The sequence below is a fragment of the Euprymna scolopes genome, chromosome 15 (assembly GCF_053919585.1).
Source record: "Euprymna scolopes isolate OS-2025 chromosome 15, ASM5391958v1, whole genome shotgun sequence".
In the NCBI taxonomy this organism is placed as follows: Eukaryota; Metazoa; Mollusca; class Cephalopoda; order Sepiida; family Sepiolidae; genus Euprymna; species Euprymna scolopes.
Genome location: NC_136496.1, coordinates 109950953 through 109966201, shown reverse-complemented (window position 1 = coordinate 109966201; position 15249 = coordinate 109950953). Strand labels below are relative to the sequence as shown.

General features: G+C 33.9%; 2 non-coding genes across 2 annotated transcripts; both read right to left on the bottom strand.

Moving 5' to 3' along the window:
• Nucleotides 1-4691: 4691 nt before the first annotated feature.
• On the bottom strand, nt 4692-4886 carry LOC145294355 (U2 spliceosomal RNA). Its single transcript, XR_013869859.1, has one exon. It is a non-coding gene; the product is annotated as a U2 spliceosomal RNA (small nuclear RNA).
• Nucleotides 4887-14019: 9133 nt separating this feature from the next.
• Nucleotides 14020-14214, bottom strand: LOC145294365 (U2 spliceosomal RNA). The gene has a single exon (XR_013869860.1). It is a non-coding gene; the product is annotated as a U2 spliceosomal RNA (small nuclear RNA).
• Nucleotides 14215-15249: the final 1035 nt, after the last annotated feature.

Below are 15249 nucleotides of genomic sequence, written 5' to 3'. Positions count from 1 at the left end.
AATATTAATGATAATAATAATAATATTAATAATAACAATATTAATAATAATATTAATAATAACAATATTAATAATAATATTAATAATAACAATATTAATAATAATAATAATAATAATAATAATAATAATAATAATTTCTTCTACAAGAAATAAAAGAACGAAGTTATTTTGGAAAACATCTTGAGGTTTGGGTAACCGTTCATTATTAAAATCCTTACACTTATACCGAATTCTAACTAAACCTAATGCTATACGTGTAATGTTATGACCCTTTAGGCTGTGATCATAGCGTAGTATCTGTAAACTGTGGCAAGCGGGGTCAAGGGTCAAAACATTATTATTATTATTATTGTATTCTTGATAATTGATTTCAGCGACGGATGGTCGCTGGATCAGTTATTATGATTAGAAGAATAAACAATTAAATTGTGGAAGAAATGATTGACGTGTGAATCGCAAAAGGAATGTGAAAATAGAAAATATATGTAAACATTATTTTAGGGTTTTGAATAAACAAATAACTAGTTGTTGATTAGGTTGGTCTGAGACACGTAATTAGGTGACGTAAGAGAACACGTGATGTAGTTAGTTTTGGAGAGATAGATAGAGAGATAATTTGTTTGACATTTATACACATATGCTAGTTGTAAGTGTCTCTGATTGGAATTACCCTGTTCATACCCTGTTCATTTATCAATGAATAACGAGACACTTGTTATAAACAAACTTGGTTTATTTGATAAACATTCACATATACACAATGCGGCGGAGGAGTGAAGATGTGGTGGTGGGAGAGGTGTGGTTGTGAACGTGACAGGCAGTTTCTCGTCGTCTGTGCCTTGTTTCTCTCTCCGCGTCTATCTGCCTGTTTTTTGTTTACCATATCTCTTTTATGGATTTTCGACCTCATAACCCATTAACCAATTTACGTCATCGACCCATATTCTGACCCTCTTGGTGTTTGCTTTTGGTCTTACCTCCAGCCGAATTACGTCATCTCATTCCCGGGTTACATTTTTGTCTGTCAGGGTTTAAGTTCGTTCGAACTTTGCTCCATTCAACGGCCCGACCCATAAAATCCAATTCCCGGTTCCATTTTTGATGGCCCGGATTTCGAGTTCTTTCGCACCTTGCCTCTCTCTAACATACGCATTCTTATATTTATTTTTCTTGAGTAATTAATTACAATGGTAAATCATAAACCCTTAATAAAAGGGAGTTACTTTCCAATCACACACATACACACTATATATATATATATATATATATATATATGTATATATATATATATATATATATATATATATATGATTGCAACATCTTCACAGATTATTGCCGTCTCAATATTCATGTTCTGCATCAAGTATCCTCTCATGTGTCCTCAGGTGACTTTGATGGTCTTCAGCTGACTTACAGGGATGATGAGAGACATGGCACACCAAGGTTAATGTCTTAACGGGGTTGAGAAGATCCGGATGAGTGTAGTAGTAATGCTTCTAATGCATTCACTTCCAAAAGACAGAAAGTCAGTTCTGTTTGCTGTCAATACACAGGGGCTGGGAGAGGAAGAAGAGGAAAAAAGCAGTAGGCTTGGTTGGTTTTATAGGAAAGAGGGCGAGACTAACCGCGTGATGTGAGAGAAATAAAAGACCGAACACGGACGGATAGTCGTCTGTGCTTTTGCTCAAACAGAGAAAACGGTGAGAGGAGAGGAAAGTCCCTCTCTAAAGAAAGTTCCGGCTCAAAGTGAGAAAGAAAGTGAGGCTACAGAACCCTGTAGTTTTCTATTTTCAATTTTGTGCATAACCATGGGCCTTCTACATTCAGATGTAAAACTGCATACCTTACTGCATATTACACACACTACTATGAGGTTGCTGTGGAACATTGAATGACGATGGTGTGCTATTGTGCGACTTCAGGTCCTTCACATACTCTGCCTGCCAAAGGAGAACACGACCACAAGTTTCACAGATCCAATTTACATTGTTGCCTTTCTCTCTCTCTCTCTCTCTCTCTCTCTCTCTCTCTCTCTCTCTCTCTCTATATATATATATATATATATATATATATATATATATATATATCGTATTTCTCGATGTTAACGGTGGCCGAATGGATTAGGTTCTTGCTAATGGAGTAAGAGATGCTTCTGTTGTCGGGTCAAAATCTTTCGACCGGTGCTAATCGTGACACCCTGCACTGATGATTCCCAGTGGGATGAAACACTAGTGTCTGCAGGTATTTAATAATTATTCTAGTAAATAATTATATCAGCTCGTTTAAGAAACTCGTTTCTTATCGTTGAGCACTTTCAGTTGAAAGTTGGTCAATTTATCTCGTATGCTCAGATCATCATATAATGATCAGATCACTGACAGAAGTATAACAAAACATTTAAGAAATAAATGTTTAAATTCCAACTGTATTCCTCGCGCTTAATGGTGGCCGAATGGATTAGTTCATTGTTAATGGAGTCAGAGATAGTTTCTATTGCCGGGTTCGAATCTATCAACCGGTGTTAATCGTAACAGACTGCACTGATTTTTCACGAAATTATGGAACACAAATGTCTGTAGGTATTTACTGATTATTATAGTAAATAATGTTATGTATATATATATATATATATATATATATATATATATATATTATATATATATATATATATATATATATAACGATTATTTCTGACATTGTAGTAATTAACGATTGTTTTACATATATAGTAATAATAAATTATAATTAATAGTGATATTTACAACGAGAAGTAAAAATAGCTGTAAGGATCCTAAAATTAATACTAGAATTGTCAGCAATAACACGTGGGACAGTTGTTAGAGCACTTGAAAAAAATGAATTGTAAAATTGATATTCTCTTGAACGTTGAAGGTTCAATTCTCAGTGTGGGCGACAGAAAAATACAATTGTTGATTACTCTATCCGGTCGTGGCTAACGGAACAAAAACATTAAGTAAAGGAAATAAATGGTTCAGTTCGGAGTACCATTCAATAAATAATTCAAATTCGCATGTTCGACAGAAAAATTCCAGAGTTCGACAGAACAAGGCCGATAGCCATTAGTCGCGTGCTCTCGTGTAATGAATGAATGCATGAATGTAGGATTGACATGAAATTCTTAAAGATAAACTAGAATGACCAAAAAATGGGCTGAAATGACTTAAATAAATAAAAAGTAAATGACTTAGAATGACTTTAATGAACTTAAGGATGAATCAAATGACCCTAAGAATGACTTGAATGCTTAAAAACTAACTGGAATTCTTCAAAAACAACTTGAATGATCTGGAGAATGATTTGAATGGCTTGGAGACTGATTGGTTGTAAAGTGGGTGATCATTTTACATTAAATTAATGCAGAAAAGTGTCCCCCACTTTATATCACAAAAATTATTTGACTTATGGAATTTGAAACATTATTTTCGTATTCAGGAACCCCGAAACCAATAAATAGTGGTATAATAAACATAAAAGAAATAAAAAGTACATGTGTTACAGACCGACCGACGGACTGAGTGACTTATAGAGTTGCTTGCACACGACTAAGAAAACTATTCTGTGGTATGCACTGAAAAAAAAAAAAAACTATTCTCCGTCGGTCGGTCAGTCCGTTCGTAACACATTTACTTATTAGTTACAAACAAGTGCAGCATCGGTTAAGAACAGATACTACACTTTGATCTTATCCATGTGGCCAAGGAAAAGTTACATTTTGGACAAGTTTCAGAAAAGTCTAATGGATAGGTAAAAATTTATGGGGTAAAAAATGTCATTATTTGCAATTTTGGTACATTTTTGACGCTTTATGAGCCCCTTGGAATACTGAATACCAGTGACAATGGACAAACCATGTTGTTTTACACCGAAACATACGTATATTTGAATTAAGCACCATGGGAGAGCACTATATAGATATACATATCAAGTTTTTTTTATTGAGAAATATGAAAAAAGGGCATTTTCAACACTAAAAGTCCCCGGGGGACGCAAAGCAGAATTTTGCTAGGGTCACCCATACTGAATTCATATTAAGAACAATGCCCTGCGCATTTTGTACAAGTTTCAGAAAAATGTAACGGATAGGTCAAAGTTTATGGGGCACAAAGTGTCATTTTTTTCAATTCTGATACATTTTTGACCCCTTATGAGCCACTTTGAATGCCGAATACCAGTGACAATGGACAAACAGTGCAGTTTCACGCCTTAACACATGTATATTTACATTCAGCAACATGGGAAACCACTATATAGACATATCAAGTTTTTAGTGAGAAATATGAGAAATGCGCCAGATAGAAAGGGCGTTTTCAGCACAAAAAATCCCCGGGAGACGCAAACCAGACTTTTGCCAGGGTCATCGAAACTGAATTTATATGAAGCACAATGTCTTCAATATTTTGGGCAAGTTTCAGAAAAATCTAATGGATGGATCAAATGTTACGGGACAAAAAGTGACATTTTTGGCCATTTTGACCCCTTTTGTAGCCCCTGCGGTCAAAACAGGATTTTCCGAAAAAAAATGTTTTTACGATGCCCATTTATATATTAAAATATAATTTGTGAGAAAATTTCAGGAAAAACTAATGGACGGTTATCCGTCAATCATCCGAACTAACGGACAGACGGACTCAATGAAAATATAGGTCCCTCTCTGATAAATCGGGAGAGACAAATGTTACTCCACACCCCTTGCTTAAAAAAAATAGAATGTAATTATGTTACAGACAGCCCGATGGAGTGATTTGCATGCGACTAAAAATGCCTTAACATGGAAAGGTTTCCTCTTCCATTGCCACAAATAAGTACAGCATGTAGAAAGAACAGATACTACACTTTGATCTTGACCAAAAGGCCAAGAAAAGGGTATTTATTTGCTCCCCACCGAGGAAATCAGGCAAAAGGGCGATTTTTAATGTGAGGAGTAAAGGGGAAATGGGGACCAACTCCCCGGGGAGTAGGGGAGCTGCATAGTGACAATTGGTATGAAGGGTTGCCCCTACATTGACCAAGGTCTTATATGTGGAGTTGGTATTCATTTGCTCCCCCACTGAGCAAATTAGGCACAAGGCCGATTTTAATGTGAGAAGTGAAGGGGTAATGGGGACCAACTCCCTGGGGAGTAGGGGAGGTGGATAGTGACAATTGGTATGAAGGGTTGCCCCTACATTGACCAAGGTCCTATGTGTGGGATTGCCCCCACATATGGTCTTTGCTTGCAGTGTCTACCGGACAGATACTACACTTTGATGTTAGCCAAAAGGCCAAGCAAGGGGTATTTATTGGCTCCCCCACCGAGAAAATTAGGCACAAGACCGATTTTTAATGTGAGAAGTGAAGGGGAAATGGGGACCAACTCCCCGGGGATTGGAGGAGCTGGATCGTGACAATTGGTATGAGGGTTGCCCCTACATTAACCAAAGTCTTATATATGAGATTGCCCCCACATATGGTCTTTACTTGCAGTATCTGGCGGAACAGATACTACATTTTGATCTTTGCCAAAAGGGTATTTATTTGCTCCCCCACCGAGCAAATAAGGCACAAGGCCGATTTTTAATGTGAGGAGTGAAGGGGAAATGGGAACCAACTCCCCGGAGATTAGGGGAGCTGGATAGTGACAATTAGTATGAAGGGTTGCTCCTACATTGACGAAGGTCTTATATGTGAGGCTGCTCCCACATATGGTCTTTGCTTGCAGTATCTGCCGGACAGATACTACACTTTGATCTTCATATATGTTTTATTTCGTGAAAATGAAAATTACAATCAAGATAATTCAATGTAAGATCAAAATAAATTAAAAGTAAAATTCCAATTTACAAAACAAAAAAAGCTAAGAACAGCATGTATTAACAACATACCTTAGATCTTAACTAAAAAGGCCAAGCCCAAAAGTGTTACGGACAGACTGGTCGACCGACCGGCCGGCCGGCCGACCGACGGACCGACAGAGTGACTTATAGAGTCGCTTGCACGCGACAGAAAAATTCCGAGTTCGAAGAATGCCGGAGGTTACATCGTTGTGAAAATCATCTTCAATTAATAAAAAAAAACAGTATTGTTTAAAGACTTGTAGTTTATGTATTTAATCATTATTTTCGATAAAAATAGTCTGAATGAATTAAACGTCAATAACCACCGACTTCAATTTAACGCGAAGATCATTAATTAATACGAATACTGAAATAGAATTATTATACTAGATTATTTTGTTTTGTTACCCAATCACTGGAAAAAACTACATCAAAATATCGAACTACGAACTTACAAAATAATTCCTTAATCTTAGAGCACATTATTACATTTTTAAATCGACTTTGCAATAAAACACAAAATATTTTTGTGTGAAAACAGTTAAACTTGAAACAGAAATTAAAATTAAGACATGTTGGTGTTCGTGATCTCTAAAAAACCAGAATCTATAAAAGTTCGCAACGAGAAAAAACAGGTATAGATATCATTATTAACTTCGAATTTAATAAAGGTTTCCGATGAATATTTTAATTGTTCAATTATATTTATAAAATAAATCTCGGAAAGAACAAACATGTTTGTAGCACTTAATAAATCCGACTAACACAAAAACTACAAACTATGCTCGATGTCCAATAATACATTGAAAGAAAATCATAGTAATCGAACTAATATATTAAAGACGAACATTGACAGACTATACTAATGCACACGTAGAAAATGATCAAACTTTTAAATGTAATCGGGATTAAAAACGATGATTAATGATATAAAATATTAAAAACACAATTCTCCCTATCATTCTACCCATTACTATTTCCATGTATTCAGAATTCCAGTTAGACCAAAACGAAAGGTATACTATAACATTTTAAAATGGCCAATTGCGGAGAATGGAAAATTGTTTCCAACTTCTTTATTAACTTATATTATCTCCACGCTCAATCTATTAAAACTATTTTAGTATCTACGTGTAGTCCCACAATTAATAAAACATTTGAAAGATAAAGTAAAATGTTAATCCAGCATTCAACTATCTTTCTGTACTATATAGAGATCAAAAGCTAACACTTGAAAACTTCAGACTGAAGGAAAATGAAAGATCAATACTAAAACCTAAATGAACACATATGTATGGATATTTATTAAATCGACACAACTACTGCAAATAATGCAAATCAAACAATCGCACAGTTAAATAATTGGTTTCTTTTCATATTCCAAGAATATTTATTATTATATATCATCATCGCTTCCGTTCAGTCCCGAAAGACAATGGATAGTACTCTAAGGGTTTATGCGCGTTTAATCGTAAGGAAAGAGTTTCACAATCCCTAACCAGATATCTTCTGAATCGGAGCTTCTTGAGTTCGGTGGCAAAGAGAAGTCCGGGATAACCAGAAACAATGCTGTATGTGAGAGCACACACAGCACCTGGAATTCCCAAATAGTCACTTATTTTAGTACTGATTATATATATATATATATATATATATATATATATATATATATATACAGTGTATATATATATATATATATAAGCGAGATAAGGCATATATATAATAATGTATATATGTATATATATACAGTATATATATATACATATATAAGATATATATATATACATATATAAGATATATATATATACATATATAAGATATATATATATATACATATATAAGATATATATATATATACATATATAAGATATATATATACATACAGTATATATATATACAGTATTATTTCACTGTTTCACAGCTCATCACTGCGGCTAAGCAAGCAACAACCTCAAGCTAGGATCAGAATCCGATCGCCCAAACGACAGTTGGGGCTTCTAACCGTTGCGCTATACGGCTGCTGCTATGCGGGCAGTTAATTAACAATGTTTTGACATTGTCCAAAGTACCTAAGCTGAATTTGTTTACACAAAGAGCATTACGCTAATGGTAATTTGTATACCACTTCCCACATGCTCAACCTAAGATAGTTGACATTTAAAATCATTAAAACGTACTTCTTAATATATTCAGCCATGAATACGCGAACGACTAAATGAAGATAAACTAATTTTTATATGCTTTGAAAAACATGTAATTCCTTGTTACTTTTAAGGTTTCTAATCAGATAATTGATTTCATTTAATCGTTGCGCTCAGCTCTATTCATGAATGTTTTCTATATTGCGCATAATTGCGCATCATTTAGGATGAAACCTCTCTTGCACACGCATATGTATTTTTGTCTATTTATCTATATCTGATGAGTGCCATTTCCCCAGTCACTGAGCGTCCCTGTGCCCGAAGATGACTTTTCAGTCTTGTCAGCGACTTGCATACTCTCAAGCAGACATGACATCGGATGAAACCAACAGTAACAGGACTTTTATCGTCGAGCACTTTCACGTGATTTACAAGACCTGCCCTGGCAACAGAGCCCGGTCACACACCTCACAGATCTATAGGTCTCCATGATTGAGTGGAAAGGTTTTGTGCTTCCTACTTGCTTTCTTGAGCTTTGCTCAGTCTATCTTGGCTGCCTCAAAGTGTTCTGCACCCCTATATATCAGCGCACTCCACTGCTTGCGATCAGACGGTAGGAACTCCCAACTGTCATCAGAAACATGAAAGATTCCCAAACACTCCTTTACGCCGAGTTTATAATAATTTGTTGTCTTCTCGGCGGAGAGGATTAAATATTTCTTTTTCTTTACTTTTGCTGCAAAAGTTGTTTATTTTCCTAGTGATTAGATTTGAACGGTATTTTTTTAATTTGATTTTCTTAACTAAATTTAGCAAATGGATTTGGTTTTAAGACCATAGAATTTGGTTGTCATCCTTTCGATCTTTATTTGTCCCCAGTGGGATTGAGAAACAGAAGAATTAGAAGAGTATAATTGTTGGTGGAGTTTAAATAACAATTGTAAGCCTTCCATCTTACATTTTAAGAAGGTATTACGTGATTGAACAAATTTAAAAATGTATTCCTATTTAGAAACTCATATATAAAAAAAAACTCCATAAATCTTATAAAATAGTTCCACGAAACACACTGGATCGTATAAACTTTATGGGTAAGTCATTATTGACGTCTATGAACATCCATAATGCCACTGAAATTCTTTCACCAGCCATACCTAGATTTTCCCTTAAAGACCATAAACCTAACTTTTATGACAACCCATCTATTAGATTGATTTGTCCATCTAGTTCCGATACAGTACGTAATATCTTGGATAGAATTATCCCCTCTATTAAAGAATAAGTTAGGCAAATCTCAGACTCTGTAATTAACTGTTTTTTTACTCTAAAACATAAACATGTCCTCAACTTTATAACCATTTGACATCAACAATTATTACCAATCAATTTCTCCTATCTTCTTAAACAAGGCCCTTATTTTCGCTAAGAAAGACGCTGACTTAGCAGATTTAGAAATTAAATAAATCCTTTTAGGTAGAAAGTCTCTTATATATTTCAACAATAAGTTTGGACCAGAAAAGACACTCCCAATAACTTCGTTATCCTAATGGTTCTTTGGATTCTACTGAGGTTACGGACTTAATTGGCGTTTACATTTTAACAAGGAGGCCTTTATAGAGATGATGCCCTACTCACTACTAGAGCTAGACCAAGAGAATATAATAAAATAATGAGGAAATTACACAGTTTTTCAACAATTGAAGCAGATAAAAAAAATTTCTTGATACTACGCTAAACCTCAATACAGGATCCTACAGACCGTACCATAAGCCTAATTTAAATATTTTCTCTGTTCATAATTTTTCTAATAACCCTAATTCTATTATAAAATGCATAGTTCTTTCTGTCTCTAGAAGAATTTTTCACTCTCCGTAGAGAAAAACACCTTCAACCAAAATGGAACTTTTTTCAATAACGCCTTAAACATTCAGGGTACAATGAAAAATACTATATTACCAAATAACCTGTTACCAGCTGTCTAACATCCTTAATTAGCCATAATCTGACCAGAAATAAATCATATTCAAGAAACAATCTACTCTGCTGAATAATAACTCTAATCACCAACGACTTACTATCATAGCTCCACCCATGCTAGACAAAAGAAAAATATTCGGTTCAATTCCTCATTTCAGCTCCCACGTCAAAACAAATATAACAAAATAATTTTTTAATAATATAGAAACCTCTTTTAAGCAACCACATAGATATAGTACCATATTTAAAAAAAACTCTATTATAATTTCCTACTCTACAATACCTAACCTAGCACAAACCATAATAACATCTAATATCAAAATATTAGGTCAGACAAGTCCCTTCCCTTTAATGCTGAAAGAAAAACAACTACAATTGTAAAAATAAGTAAGACTGTCTACTCAAAAACGATGGCATCCACAGGATGTCATATATTCATGTAATGCTACTGAGTTACAGCGAAACATCGCTACAATGGTTGCAATAATCCTCCCACCACGGAAATCCCCCATCCGTCCATTATTCAAAATATAATTCAAATCACTGAATTGGCAGTTCCATCAACCATTTCACCTATAAATACCAATGTCACAACTAACAACACATATAATATCAATATTGATGAATATAGAATAATAATAATAGCAATAATAACATTAATAATGATAACTCGCCCCATTTTTCTCAAGACACTTATAATACTCAAATCTCACATCTAGATCAAAATATTCCAATACAAATTGAATCTACTGTTGCTAAACAACCCTGAATTAAACTATAATACCACCCCAAATCCTAACAGAAATACACATACCATCAACACTGCACGAACACCAGGTAAAATATACACTTATATTGGCGCTACTTTAACATAAATAAAAGTCAGAATACCTAACCACAATTTTTCTTTCAATAATGAAATCACTGACAAAAGCCAGGGAACATCCCTAACCACTTTAATTACAAAAAACCCTTTCTCTATAAATTGGTCTATTCTACAAAAGTAAAAGTCTTACACTCCTAGTTCTAAGTCTTGTCCCCTCTGCATATCCGAAGCTATAAATATAATCCCCCAGAGTATCAACTTAATTAATCCCAAAAGCGAACTCATTTGCCAATGTAAACATGAAAAATTCAAACGTAACCAATTCGAAATTACTTAGTTCACATCTTAAAACTCCGGCTATAAATTTACTTAATTTATATTAATTTATAGATTTATTCTAAAATGTTTTTGTGAGACTAAAGGTGCTGACGTACTCTAATATGTGTGTATGTGTGTGCATCTACATATGTATATGTACATCTATATATCCACCCATGTTTTTGTAAATTTACATGTGTATGTACACCATTTGCTTATGTACGGGTTTTCCCTTTAATTTCACTTTATTCCTATATTTTTTCTATATTATTATACTTTAAATTATTTTATTTTTATTCTATATTTTTATATATGTATGTATATGCATTTATAAATGTATGTGGGTGTATTCGTACAATAATAATAATAATAATAATAATAATAATAATAATAATAATAATAATAATAATAATAATTTTTGCATTAAGACTTTACACCATTGTTTTTTTATCCCACGTTTTACTTCTGTCCAAATTTAAAATTAATCCAGTTATATTCTTGTCCCTTTCTAACCTATATTTATTTGTTCTAAAAAGAGATTTCAAAAGATAACTCTCTACCTTCACCTTCCCACTCTTTATTTCTCACTCCCCCCTCATATATGTCTCTTTATCCACTCTTCTTTCGATTTTTACTCATCTTATTTAAAACTTGCAGTTTATACTCCATTTCCTTGATACGTTATTTAAAGTAAATACTTAAAGTTTACGCATAAATCTATACTTTCGTATAATAATTTTTTGTGAGTAAATTAAGTAGTTTTATATATATATATATGCATGTATATATATACATACATATACATATATATACATATACATATATATACATATACATATACATATATATATACATATATATATATGTATGTAACATTACATATATGTATGTGTAAAGATTGTCTCTAACGAATCCCTTTTTGGCTTTTTTAATCTACAAGCTTAAAACATAATATATAAATGATTTTGAATCTGTAGAACAATTTCGATTTGGATTAAAGCTGCAAAAATAGCAACTAACAGGTCAAAATAAAAAAATGAATTTGCTAAGATTAAGTTAACTAAAACTTGACATACAAGTTATAGGGTAATTTTTTTTCAATTTCGGTTTTACATAAGGACTTCTTTCATACGAAATAGGATAAGGTTGGGAACCTATATGTTTTAGTTTCGATTTCAGCTGATGGAACCTAAGGCGTAAATAATGTTTACTTTTGAAATTACTCTCATACTATATTTTGGGTAAAATATAGTAATCAATAAGAATCGATAATTAATGAATACAAAACCTGCATGTTTCAAATATTATATTTATATATGTTTTACAACAGAGCAACGCATGCGGCTTTTTAATATATATGCCTCATATATATATATATATATATATACATATATATATATATATATACATATATATATATATATATATATATACATACTTCTATATTTCTATATATTCACCCATTACATATAAATTCCATATAAATTCAAATTTGATATATACGTATTCATATATATATATATATATATATATATATATATATATATATATATATATTCATGTATATCTGCCTACATTGGGACTGCATAGTCAGATTTGATTAAAAAATTTATACTTCTAAAGATGTTCCGTGTCTCGGATGCTGAGAGCAAAAAATCGATGCGAACTTTATAAGGGTGAAATCCAGTCGAATCGGTGGTTCGTCTGAATGTCGCGAAAAAAAAAAAAATAATGAAACGTTGAACGATGGGGCAAAAAATAAAGCAAATAAAAGAGCGCATATGTGTAGAAAATGGCGACTGCGTTGTAAGTAATGGACGGCGTAGAGAAATTGTGCGAAAATCCCACCGCTCATTTTCGACGTTGACTTCTTGTCACATGAAAGAGATCTGTAGGCGAGAGACCGAAGAAATAACACGAGACGGGAAATGAAAGAAGATCAAATGTTCGCATTGGAAAAAAATTAAAATAATAAAAAAATTACCATACATATATATATATATATATATATATACATATATGTGTGTGTGTGTGTATGTGTGATTGTGTGTGTCTGTATGTGTGGGTAGATATATATATATATATATTATATTAAATATACATAAAAACACACACACATATATATATATACGTATACAGAAAACACACACACCCTCACACACACACATATATATATCAGCAAGGGGAGACTTGATTCCAAATATTTCTCATATGTTAAATCTCACTTGTTTTGCAAATAAGATACGATTATTAATATCTCCAGTATAAAATAATCATTATACACTGTGAAAGTTACTTAAGTATGAAAACTAATAAAGGGATATATAACAGTTTAGAAATAGTTGGAATCAAGTCTCTCTTTCCTGTTATTTCAGATAATTTGAAAGCATAGCAGCAAGTTTTAGTCTTCCCTCAACCAAGGTCAGAGGTGTTGGGGAAATCAGATATTTTGTAATTCATATGCAAAACTAGAAAAACAAACGACTGTGATTGAAACATTTTATGGTTGTAAAAAGTGAAGAAAATAGGCTCCGGATAATATGCGATTTAAAGGGAAAATGTCACACAATTGAGGTCATCCCTTTCCAATGACTATTCATTTGTTTAATTCTGATACTGAATTTATATGAAGCACAATGCCTTCAATATTTTGGGCAAGTTTCAGAAAAATCTAATGGATGGATCAAATGTTACGGGACAAAAAGTGACATTTTTGGCCATTTTGACCCCTTTTGTAGCCCCTGCGGTCAAAACAGGATTTTCCGAAAAAAAATGTTTTTACTATGCACATTTATATATTAAAATATAATTTGTGAGAAAATTTCAAGAAAAACTAATGGACGGTTATCCTTCAATCATCCGAACTAACGGACAGACGGACTCAATGAAAATATAGGTCCCTCTCTGATAAATCGGGAGAGAAAAATGTTACTCCACACCCCTTGCTTAAAAAAAATAGAATGTAATTATGTTACAGACAGCCCGATGGAGTGACTAGCATGCGACTAAAAATGCCTTAACATGGAAAGGTTTCCTCTTCCATTGCCACACATAAGTACAGCATGTAGAAAGAACAGATACTACACTTTGATCTTGACCAAAAGGCCAAGAAAAGGGTATTTATTTGCTCCCCACCGAGGAAATCAGGCACGAGGGCGATTTTTAATGTGAGGAGTAAAGGGGAAATGGGGACCAACTCCCCGGGGAGTAGGGGAGCTGCATAGTGACAATTGGTATGAAGGGTTGCCCGTACATTGACCAAGGTCTTATATGTGGAGTTGGTATTCATTTGCTCCCCCACTGAGCAAATTAGGCACAAGGCCGATTTTAATGTGAGAAGTGAAGGGGTAATGGGGACCAACTCCCTGGGGAGTAGGGGAGCTGGATAGTGACAATTGGTATGAAGGGTTGCCCCTACATTGACCAAGGTCCTATGTGTGGGATTGCCCCCACATATGGTCTTTGCTTGCAGTGTCTACCGGACAGATACTACACTTTGATGTTAGCCAAAAGGCCAAGCAAGGGGTATTTATTGGCTCCCCCACCGAGAAAATTAGGCACAAGACCGATTTTTAATGTGAGAAGTGAAGGGGAAATGGGGACCAACTCCCCGGGGATTGGAGGAGCTGGATCGTGACAATTGGTATGAGGGTTGCCCCTACATTAACCAAAGTCTTATATATGAGATTGCCCCCACATATGGTCTTTACTTGCAGTATCTGGCGGAACAGATACTACATTTTGATCTTTGCCAAAAGGGTATTTATTTGCTCCCCCACCGAGCAAATAAGGCACAAGGCCGATTTTTAATGTGAGGAGTGAAGGGGAAATGGGAACCAACTCCCCGGAGATTAGGGGAGCTGGATAGTGACAATTAGTATGAAGGGTTGCTCCTACATTGACGAAGGTCTTATATGTGAGGCTGCTCCCACATATGGTCTTTGCTTGCAGTATCTGCCGGAACAGATACTACACTTTGATCTTCATATATGTTTTATTTCGTGAAAATGAAAATTACAATCAAGATAATTCAATGTAAGATCAAAATAAATTAAAAGTAAAATTCCAATTTACAAAACAAAAAAAGCTAAGAACAGCATGTATTAACAACATACCTTAGATCTTAACCAAAAAGGGCAAGCCCAAAAGTGTT